Below are 12490 nucleotides of genomic sequence, written 5' to 3'. Positions count from 1 at the left end.
AGTCTGTAGTTAAGGGCAGATCTTGTCAGAAAGAGGCAGTTTTTGCTGCCTGAGGAGCTGAGTGGTGTGTGGTTTGGTGTGTGTTTTTTTTTAAACTGTGCTCTAAGGCAGATCATAGTGTTCTTTTGATTTCATGTTCATAGATTCCAGACCGGAAGGGACCACTGTGACCATTTGGTCTGACCTCCTGTATAACACAGACCATAGAACTTCCCCCAAAATCCCTAGAGCAGATTTTTTTTCTTTTTTTTTTAAGAAAAACATCCAATCTTGATTTTTAAAATTGTCAGTGATGGAGACTAACCATTGGAACAATTTACCAAGGGTTATGGTGGAATTACTCTCACAGTTAAAAAAATTATGCCTTATTTCTGAATTGGACTAGTTTCAACTTCTAGCCATTGGGTCATGTTATACCTTTCACTCCTAGACTGAAGAGCCCATTAAATATTTGTTCCATATGTAGATACTTCGTCTTAAATGGATGACTTGATTAACCTTTTCTTTGTTCAAGCTAAATAGATTAGACTCAAAGAGCTCATCAGTATAAGACACTTTTTTCTAATCTTTCAGTCATTCTCATGGATCTTCTCTGAACCTTCTCCAAATTTCAACATCCTTCTTGAATTGTGGACATCAGAACTGAATACAATATTCCAGCACCTCTCTACTTCTACTCAAGATTCCCACATTGATGTATCCCAGGATCACATTAGCTCTTTTGGCTATGGTGTCACATTGGGAGCTCGTGTTCAGCTAATTATCCACCATGACTCCAATCTTTTACAGAGTCTGTGCTTCTCAGTTCAGAATCCCCCATCCATGTAAGTATGGCCTACATGATCTGTTCCTAGATGAATGTGTTTATGTTTAGCCATATTGCTCTGAATCGGTCTCGTCTCATCTCCTCTCTCTCCTCTCCATTTACCAATCCCTTAACTTTGTGTCATCTACAAACTGTACCAGCAATGATTTCATATTTCCTTCCAGGTCACTGTAGTAATTTTAAATGTAAGAACAGTTCCCTGAAGGATCCCACTGGAAAACACACCCGCTCAATGACAAATCCCATTTACAATTACATTTTGAGACCTATGAATTAGCCATTTTAGTCCATTTAATGTGTGCTGTGTTAATTTTATATCTCTTAAATTTTTTAATCAAAATGTCATGCAGTACCAAGTCAAACTTCTTAAAGAAGTCTATTACCTTTATTGGCCAAACCTGTAATTTCATTTTAAAAAAGTTATCAAGTTAGTTTGACAGGATCTATTTTCCATAAGGCCATTTGATTGGCATTAATTGTTTCCCTGCTTTTAATACTTTATTTATTGAGTCCCATTTCAGCCACTCCTTTATCTTGCTCTGGATTGATGTTAGGCTGCCAGGCCTATTACCCAGGTCATCCCATTTACCCTTTTTAAAAATAGCACATTAACTTTCTTCCAATTTTCTGGAATGTCTCAAGTGATCCAAGACTTACTGAAAATCAACATTAACACTCCAGCGAGTTCCTCAGCCAGCTTTTTAAAACTCTTGGATGCAAGTTATCTGGACCTGCTGATTTGAAAATGTCTGACTTTAATAGCTCCTGTTTAATATCCTCCACAACTATTAGTGGAATGGAAAGAGTATTATCATCAACATATGATGAGACTATATCACCTGTTTCTCTCCCCCCCCCCAATACAGAACACTAATTTATCAAACAGTTCTGACTTTTCTGCATTATTATTGATAATTCTACCACTTCCATCTACTAATGCACCAATGTAATTTTCAGGATTCTGTTAGATCCTAATATACTTTTTAAAACAACCAACTTCTTATTGTCCTTAACTCTACTGGCCATAGAGTTCTTCTTGTGTCCTTTTGCTTTCCTTACCAACTTTCTACAATTCCTAACTCCTGATTTATATTTATTACTATCATTTTCCCCTTTCTTCCATTTTTGTTTTTATAGTTGCCTTCACTTCTCCTCTCAAAGAGGTCAATTTTTAACCAACATTGCCTTCTTCCTCAGTGGTGGGATTGTGGCTTTTGGGGCATCTTGTAAAGTGATTCCCAATGTTCTGTAACTAAGATTTGGTACAGTGCTACCAGACTGTTGTATACATTTACAAAAAAAGCTGTTTTTTTTTGTTTTTTGTTTTTTTTTTAAAAAAAAAGCTCCAGAGGCAATCCTGGCAATTACAGGCCAGTACACCCAACTTCAGCACTAGGCAAATTGGTTGAAACTATAGTAAAGAACAGAATTATCAGACACATAGATGAACATGATTTGTTGGGGAAACTCAACATGGTTATTATAAGGGGAAATCATGCCTTGCCAATCTACTAGAATTCTTTGGGGGTCAACAAGCATGTGGAAAAGGGTGATCCAGTGGATATAGTGTACTTATATTTTCAGAGTCTTTGACAAAGTGCCTCACCAAAGGGTCTTAACAGAGTAAGTAGTTATGGGAGAAGAGGGAAGGTCCTCTCATAGATCAGTAACTGATTAAAAGATGGGAAACAAAGGGTAGGAATAAATGGTCAGCTCTCAAAATGGAGAGAGATAAATAGTGGTGTCCCCCAGGGGTCTGTACTGGGACCAGTGCTGTTCAACATATTCAGAAATGATCTGATTATTTTGTGTTGACATGTCAGCTATGGACTTTTTTTTTTTTTTTAAATCCAAGAAATTAGTCTAAAATGTATTTGGATGCTGATAATGTTGAAGTCTTCCAAAACTATTTAGATCTAGGCATGTAGAGCAGTGGTTCTCAATCTTTCCAGATTACTGGACCCCTTTCAGAAGTCTGATTTTGTCTTGTGTACCCAAAGTTTCACCTCACTTGAACTACTTGCCCACAAAATCGGACCTAAAAATATAAGTGCCACAGCACACTGACTGAAAAATTGTGTACTTTCTTATTTTTACCATATAATTATAAAATCATTTGGAATATATTGTACTTTTCTGTGTATAGTATATAGAGCAGTATAAACAAATAATTGTCTATGAAATTTTAGTTGTACTGACTTTGAGTGCTTTTTATGTAGCCTCTAGTAAAACTAGGTGAATATTTAGATGAGTTGTTGTACCCCCCCCCACAGAAAACCTCTGCATATCGCCAGCAGTACATGTACCCCTGGTTGAGAACCACTGATCTAGAGCATGTGCATGAGACCTAATTAGACCATCTATAAAATATTAATGTCAACTAACGGCTCCAATATATAATTCATTGTAATAGCACTAAGAATATAAAATGAAAATTGAAAAATATTGTGGACAAAAAGACACGTTCTCATCTGCTGTTTGCCTTCCTCAAGTGTTACAACATGCATTTCTGACTCTCTTTTTGAAAGAATCCATTGTTTACTGGTGGAATTACTTTTACCTGGCTTCCCTCATCCTAGTATCAACGCTTACAAGACCAAGTTAGAAGAGTGTTGAAAAATACTTTGCTAACGATAAGGCAAACCACAGGAAAATTGTCTTGGAGGGGAAAATTATGTTCTCTGGGGTTGGCAATTTAGTGAACAAATCAGGTAAAAGATAATTGAGTGTAGCAGTGTACCTTCATGCCCCCTAGACACTGGTGGAGGGTCTACTATTCCAAGAGCAAGAAGGCAAGCACCACAGGTGCATCAGATGCTTTGTCTTAGGCTCAGCTACCTATGTTGTCGTTCTAGGACCCTGTCTACATTAAGGAAATTGTCACCAGTGTGATTGACTACATCACCATGGTTACACCCATCCAGATGCAGCAGACATGCTGCACTGGGACAATGCTGGGGCAATTTACGTTGGTATTTTACCAGATTAATCTGCATCAGTGTAAGTCCTGCTTCGTGTCTGTACACCGTGTCTCCTCTATGTGGTAACTAAACAGATGTAGTGATACCACTGTGAATCTCTTTAAAATAGAGAGAGCCTCAGTCTGTCCCTCTCAGGGAAGTCTAAGCATTTTGACTCTAGGTCTCTTGAGCCAATGATTCAACCTCTGCCTCTGCACCAGTGGGGTTCTATGTTGTCTCCCTGTTACCTAGCTGCACCAATAGCCTGATGTCCTGCACTTAGTGCAGCTCTACACTTAAAACACTGCAGTGACGCAGTGCAACTGCACCACTTTAACACTCCAGTGAATACACTAACATGAGCTTCTCCCATCAGAGTAGTTAATCCACCTCCATGAGAGGCTGAAGCAATGTCAACAGGAGAAGCCTTCCTGTCAACAAAGCTTGGTCTACACCGGGGGTTAGGACAGTAGAATGGCATTGCTCAGGGATGTGGATTTTTCACACACCTGAGTAATGTAGTTATATCAATGCAAGTTTAGAGAGTAGACCTGGCCTTGGTGTCCCTTGTTCCTCTGGATGACAGACTACAACCTCTCACCATGTCTGGTAGTGACATTCCTGTGTGCATGTCCTCCCCCAACCTTGTTCCCCACAGCTATCGCCATTGGTTTTCAGGTGACACGGTCCCAAAGGCCTTTATCCTCTTTCAGGGCAATCAGCCTTTTTTGATTCCTACTCTTTGAGAAAGGAGCCCCCTTTGTCCTACAGAACAGATTTGACACATCAATTCTTTCCCAAGCTGGTTCCCTATGTGCTGAAGGCTTGGTCTGGAGGGAGGCCATTCAAGTCCTCTCCACTACAATTGCTGGTTTTCTCATCTCCAGGCCCTTGGTGGCTCCACGTTGCCTCTTGTGCTTCCTCTCTGGGCTGCAAGCCTCTACTGGCTAGTTTGCCGCTGGGCTTCTCTGCCCCTTTCTCCGTGAGCTCTTAATCCTATGGTCTCTGGCAGGGACGCCCAGAGGATTCAGAGGGCCTGGGGTCTTCGGCAGCAGGTCCTTCACTCCGGGTGTGTTCAGCAGCACTGAAGGACCCACCACCGAAAACTCTCATGGGGGGGGGGGCGGCCTGTGTGGGGTCTGGGGCAAATTGCCCCACTTGCGTGCACACGTGTGCACACGCATGCACACACACGCTTGCGCACACACACACACACCCCCTGGGTGGCCCTGCTCTCTGGCAGTCTCTTGTTTATGGGAGCCTGCCAGCCATAATCCCGAGCTGGTCTGGGGACACAGTGCCTCCATCTCTCTCTCTCTCTCTCTCTCCTCTCTTTCCTGCCCTACTATTCCATGCAGAACGTAGGGCCTTCACATTGATTTCCATCCTTGCTGGTCTCCTGCAGCAGACGTAGCTTCTTCCCATGTTATTTTAATAACTTTCAGTTAGCTGCTTTCAATGTTATCCTTGGTTTAACCACATTGGCTCTTGTCATGGGGGGTGATTCTAGTTCAACACCCATCTTATGATCAGGTCTTTCTTCCATGTATATCCTAGCCATCTCCATTTTCATTCTATAATTTCCTGTCCTGTCAGTTTCTGTTTTGTTGTCGTCCAGAGTTCTTTGTGTTCTCCCCACTCTCCCTGGCCATCTGATTTTTGAAGATTTGTCTAAGGCGGCTATTTATGAAAATTTGGAGTTTAGCTGGTAAGGTGTTAAGTTTCCAAGTTTCAGCACCCTATAGGAAGACTGTGAGCTGTAGCTCACGAAAGCTTATGCTCAAATTTGTTAGTCTCTAAGGTGCCACAAGTACGCCTTTTCTTCTTTCAACTTTACAATGGTGTTAAATATTCCATGTTTAGTTTTGAGGGTAAAATTTCTGTTTTTGCAAATTGGCTTTAGAGTAGAAAGGCATGCCTGGCTTTTGCTATTCTGGCTTTCATGTCTTCATCTGTTCCACCTGTTGTGCTTACAATGCTGTCAAAATATATGAAATATTGGACCTCTTCTATGTCACTCCCAGAAAGTAGTACTGGTGTTTTTCTTGGGTGTTTTGATGTCTTCATTAAGTTGCCTTTGGGATCTTGAACATGTCAGGAAAAACAAAAGCAAATACCTACTGACAACTGATTAATGACATACAGTTCCTACATGTCATTTTGTGCTGCTGTGACTTAAGCATTTGCTGCCATTTAGTCGATAAAGTCTGGCTTTCCTAGCATTCTTTTTGCCCTTTGTTTATGGCATATTTTTCCTGGAGTCGCTATGTCTGTGCTCTTTCTTGCTTAAATTAGTCTGTCTACTTTTACATCTTTCTGCTATTCTTGGCCATGCATACTCAGAAAACCATTTATTGCGATGTTTCTTTCTGAATCCCAGCCACTTCAGAAATTTTAATGAAAGCTTCTATTTTTCCTTCCCAACTGGAATAGGAGTTGAATTATTTACATCTGATTCCTGCTAGTTCTAGTTGGAAAAATAGATTTTGGGAAAGCGCACTGGATTTACTGTTCTACAGGTTCTTGTGATGCTGATCCTCTAGCAGGTGCCAAAAGTGATCAGTAGGAACAAGAGAGACCAGATGTAAGATTCCAATAGAGTCTACTGAAATTTCCATTAGGGCCACTGACTGCCCCCCCCCACCCCACTTTCTAAAAATTAAACTTCCATTTTAAAAAGGGGAAACAAAACTGTTCAAAGAAAAGGAGTACTCGTGGCATCTTAGACTAACACATTTATTTGAGCATAAGCTTTCGTGAGCTACAGCTCACTTCATGATGAAGTGAGCTGTAGCTCACAAAAGCTTATGCTCAAATAAATGTTAGTCTCTAAGGTGCCACGAGTACTTCTTTTCTTTTTTTCAAATACAGACTAACACGGCTGCTACTCTGAAAACTGTTCAAGAACACCTCTGGTTCTGCTGCTGGATTGCTGTAGAGCAAGGGTCCCTTTAAAGTCATAGGAGTGAAAGACAGACTGAGAGTGCAGTGCAGTGATCAGAATTCATCTTGCAGAAAGATATGAGATTCCCTATCATGAAAGTCTGAAACTGCACAGTTACCCTTTCTGATTAAGAGTTTTTACTTAGTCCTACAGAGACAGAACATCCATCCTGTTCATTTGATATAAAATATTCTACTTCAGCCACTCAGTGGAAGAACTTCTGAGTTAAGGTTCCTCTATTCTTGACCTACTCGTATTCAGTGTTAATAGAGAATTTACCCTATTGAATGAACTACATAGCTGAGACCATTTGCTCTAATCCCTACATGTAGGGGAGAGAGTTTAAAGAAAAGGGGCTACCTTCACTCTGAACTTCCTTGCATTTTGTCATATAATCTCAGACCCTTATTATAAAGTTGTTTGTGCTAAAGAAACACTGTCAAATGTTTCAGAGTAGCAGCCATGTTAGTCTGTATTCGCAAAAAGAAAAGGAGTACTTGTGGCACCTTAGAGACTAACAAATTTATTAGAGCATAAGCTTTCATGAGCTACAGCTCACTTCATCAGATGCATTTGGTGGAAAAAAAAAACAACACTTTTTTCCACCAAATGCATCTGATGAAGTGAGCTGTAGCTCATGAAAGCTTATGCTCTAATAAATTTGTTAGTCTCTAAGGTGCCACAAGTACTCCTTTTCTTTTTACTGTCAAATGTGGCAGCTCTAACACCTTTCTTTTCAGTTCATGAGCACGTTACATCACATTTATGCTTAGATGATTGCTTAGTTTTAAGAGCAAACAAGATGATATATAAGTGTAAGTATCTTGAAAATTCCAATGCCCTGTTTTGCTCCCAAGAATAGAGCATGCAGGAAGGGTGTAGACAGATCTGCCCTTACTGCAGATGAAGTCTAGCCCTGAACAGTTGTCCCACTGCAATTTGATCTCTAGCCATTTCCCTGTCTGTGTAAGGCATAATAGTATGCGTCTCCCTTACCTCATGTAATTAATGAGCATATCGTAATACATACACAAGGGGGAAGAATTAAGGTTGCACAGGCAACCTTTACAGAGATGGCAAAACACAGTAGAGGGAGGGAGGACATGGAGAAGAGTTACAGACACAAATCAGAACAGACTGCTGAAGGCTATCCATCTCCCAAGGTCTGGTCCAGTCTGTGGAAATTTTCCTGCAACATGCCCCTTTCCCCTCCTGCCCCCTAAGTTCTCCACTGCAGGGTATGTACAGAAAATCAAACTACACAAAAGAATCTCAACTAGGTTTCTACTCTAGTATGGGATATTGGCCAATAGCGATGCTCTTCAACCTTCAAGAAGCTCTCTAGTGAAATTCTCATGAGTGAGACCACAGGATGGAGGACATGACCTCTCTGGTAACTGCTAGACTGTAGTGAAGGAAGAGGAGAGGTCTTTGAGCTAGTAGGGACGATCAGGGCCACAAGAGGGAAAAACTCCTGCTTACCACTTGCACTCAGCGGGGGAGGGAAGTGAAGCCATGATAGAGCTTCCCTAAGTCTTTGCTCCCATGTAGGTGGTAGTAAGAAAGCTGACTGAGCGGCTGTCTTCTACCACTGCTGTATGCGTGCATATATAGTGACAAGAAGGAATAAATACACATTCTTCATCAAGAGCCTGCATTGTTTTAATCTGTACCTTTACACAATGTCCACACCCATATTAGAGATGCAGGGGCAAACTAAATTTTTCCTCAGTGCTGGAACTGTTTCTATTAGCGTAGGCAAGCACATGCTATGTATGCCAATAGTGTATCATTTCCTAGAGGGAACCTTTGAGTAACTGCTGCTGCTTTCTGTTCTGCATCAGATAGGCCTTTTATTAACACACTGCAAGAGATCTCTTGCTAATTTAGGGTTGCCAATTTTGGTTGGACATATTCCTGGAGATGTCATCACATGACATAGTCTTTAATTTAAAAAAAAAATCTCTAATTACTGGAGAAGCCAGGATAATCCTGGAGGGTTGGCAACCCTAGTCTAACCATGTGAGTTGCGTTAGTGAACCCATCAGGTCAAATTCATCTTGTGTAACTCTGCTGCCTTTGATGGAATTTGGTCCATTGACTAGCTCGGAAGATGACTGCAATACTGGGCAAGGAGTGGATGGGGGCTGAGGGTGGGAAATGAACTAACCAGTGCATACAAATCCCTAGCTACACTCCTGGATTGTTCCTATAACCATAGTCAGACTTTCACTGCATAGGTTTCATTGAAAGAAATGTGGTGTCTTTCTGGTGTTTTTTGTTTTTCTTTTTTTTTTTAAAAAAAAGATAAAAGTCCTAAAGCTTAAACGTGTGATTTGGAAACGTGGTAGGAGGGGAGTTATACTAAGAAAGAGGATGGTGGAGTGGGGACTATTGTCACACATTTCCCAAGCAGAAAAAAGAGACCAGATTGGCTAAAGCAGGGAAGGTAGTGCCAAGGGCCTCTTTCCCCAGTGAAAAGAAAAGGAGTACCGGTGGCACCTTAGAGACTAACAAATTTATTAGAGCATAAGCTTTCGTGAGCTACAGCTCACTTCATCGGATGCATTTGGTGGAAAAAACAGAGGAGAGATTTATATACACACACACAGAGAACATGAAACAATGGGTTTATCATACACACTGTAAGGAGAGTGATCACTTAAGATAAGCCATCACTAGCAGCAGGGGGTGGAAAGGAGGAAAACCTTTCATGGTGACAAGCAAGGTAGGCTAATTCCAGCAGTTAACAAGAATATCAGAGGAACAGTGGGGGGTGGGGTGGGAGGGAGAAATACCATGGGGAAATAGTTTTACTTTGTGTAATGACTCATCCATTCCCAGTCTCTATTCAAGCCTAAGTTAATTGTATCCAGTTTGCAAATTAATTCCAATTCAGCAGTCTCTCGTTGGAGTCTGTTTTTGAAGCTTTTTTGTTGAAGTATAGCCACTCTTAGGTCTGTGATCGAGTGACCAGAGAGATTGAAGTGTTCTCCAACTGGTTTTTGAATGTTATAATTCTTGACGTCTGATTTATGTCCATTCATTCTTTTACGTAGAGACTGTCCAGTTTGGCCAATGTACATGGCAGAGGGGCATTGCTGGCACATGATGGCATATATCACATTGGTAGATGCGCAGGTGAACGAGCCTCTGATAGTGTGGCTGATGTGATTAGGCCCTATGATGGTATCCCCTGAATAGATATGTGGACAGAGTTGGCAACGGGCTTTGTTGCAAGGATAGGTTCCTGGGTTAGTGGTTCTGTTGTGTGGTGTGTGGTTGCTGGTGAGTATTTGCTTCAGATTGGGGGGCAGAGGTTGTAGATCCTTGATGATCTACTACAGGACAGGCCCAACAAAGAAAACAACAGAACGCCACTAGCCATCACCTTCAGCCCCCAACTAAAACCTCTCCAACGCATCATCAAGGATCTACAACCTATCCTGAAGGACGAGCCATCACTCTCACAGATCTTGGGAGACAGACCAGTCCTTGCTTACAGACAGCCCCCCAATCTGAAGCAAATACTCACCAGCAACCACACACCACACAACAGAACCACTAACCCAGGAACCTATCCTTGCAACAAAGCCCGTTGCCAACTCTGTCCACATATCTATTCAGGGGATACCATCATAGGGCCTAATCACATCAGCCACACTATCAGAGGCTCGTTCACCTGCGCATCTACCAATGTGATATATGCCATCATGTGCCAGCAATGCCCCTCTGCCATGTACATTGGCCAAACTGGACAGTCTCTACGTAAAAGAATGAATGGACATAAATCAGACGTCAAGAATTATAACATTCAAAAACCAGTTGGAGAACACTTCAATCTCTCTGGTCACTCGATCACAGATCTTAGAGTGGCTATACTTCAACAAAAAAGCTTCAAAAACAGACTCCAACGAGAGACTGCTGAATTGGAATTAATTTGCAAACTGGATACAATTAACTTAGGCTTGAATAGAGACTGGGAATGGATGAGTCATTACACAAAGTAAAACTATTTCCCCATGGTATTTCTCCCTCCCACCCCACCCCCCACTGTTCCTCTGATATTCTTGTTAACTGCTGGAATTAGCCTACCTTGCTTGTCACCATGAAAGGTTTTCCTCCTTTCCACCCCCTGCTGCTAGTGATGGCTTATCTTAAGTGATCACTCTCCTTACAGTGTGTATGATAAACCCATTGTTTCATGTTCTCTGTGTGTGTGTATATAAATCTCTCCTCTGTTTTTTCCACCAAATGCATCCGATGAAGTGAGCTGTAGCTCACGAAAGCTTATGCTCTAATAAATTTGTTAGTCTCTAAGGTGCCACCGGTACTCCTTTTCTTTTTGCGAATACAGACTAACACGGCTGCTACTCTGAAATCTTTCCCCAGTGAGTCTCTGCCATCTTCTCCCTTATGTTCCCTTACCCTTATACTCCAGTCCCACCACTTCCACGCCTCCTGCTCACTTGGCCCTCCCTGTCTCCTAACCCATCTGCCACCTGCTCTCCCACTCTCCTCCCATCCCTGCTCTCTGCTGTTTTCTTTCCCTGCCTCCTCCAGCTGGCCACTGGGGTGCATGCGCAGTGAGGCCACTCCAGAATGGAGGAGGGGGAGGAGGGCACAGAGGGAAGGATGAGGAACATCACAACACAGAGGTCTGATGCTTCCGCCAAGCAGTGAAAGGAAAACCAAGTCCCTTTTTAACAACATATCTATGAAAGATTGGAATAGAAAAAGCACTCAGTGCTTGTAACTCGCTTTGTTCACCCTCCCCCACAGTACACATGACATATATTGCAGCTATAGCTACAAAGGTTAGGTAGGATTTAAATATTAAAATCAATCTTTTACTCATCCGCTCAACTTTGTCAAGTAATATTTTTGAGGTGCTGATAAAATATCACTTGTTTTTAAATGATTATCTGCATTATTGTAAGGGTGAGTAAGTAGATTTCATGTTTGGGCTGGTAAATTTATGTCCACGGTATACAGAATGTTCTGCACATCTATCAGTATGTTTCCACTATTTATCTCCTGTATAAAAACATATATTCTCTGGGCCTATAGCCCTCTTAGAAAGTGTATTATTCCCTGTATCCATAGGCATACGTGTCTCCTTGGTAGACATCTATTGATATATCCGTATTCCTCAGGTCCACAGGCAGGGTTTTAGAGCAACAAAGGGGGTGAGATAATATTTTATTGGATGAAAATCCCTCAGTGAGAGAGAGAAACTTTCAATCTTCCAGAGAGCTCTTCTTCAGACCTGGGCCACGTACTTACAGTGTCACAGCTAAATACAAAGTGGAACAGATTGATTAGCCTAAGTAGCTAACATGTATTTTAAGGGACCATTCAAGGTGAAGTGGCCTGTTGCAGCTACAACACCACTGCATACATAGGTAGGGTTGACACGTACATGCTGGTTTACATTTTTCAAAAGTGACTTGTGATTTTGGACGCCAACCTGAGACACCTTAAATGAGCCTGATTTTAAGGGGGCAAGCGCTTGTTACTTTCTGAAAATACCCCCCCTCTTATTATTGGTTATTATTTGTATTGCAGTAGCACCTAGGAGTCTTGGCCTATGACCCCATTGTACTAGGTGCTAAATTGGGCACCCAAAACCAGTGGTGTGTAGATATATAATATACACACTGTATGTATGACCTACATTCCCCTCCCCACCATCTGTGATGTGTCACATGCAAGACACATGTATGCCCAGTATACAAGAAACACAAACATCTCTTTATT

This window comes from Dermochelys coriacea, chromosome 4 (genome assembly GCF_009764565.3).
Source record: "Dermochelys coriacea isolate rDerCor1 chromosome 4, rDerCor1.pri.v4, whole genome shotgun sequence".
NCBI lineage: Eukaryota > Metazoa > Chordata > Testudines > Dermochelyidae > Dermochelys > Dermochelys coriacea.
The sequence above is the reverse complement of the archived record's forward strand: the minus strand, read 5'-3'. Positions refer to the sequence as shown.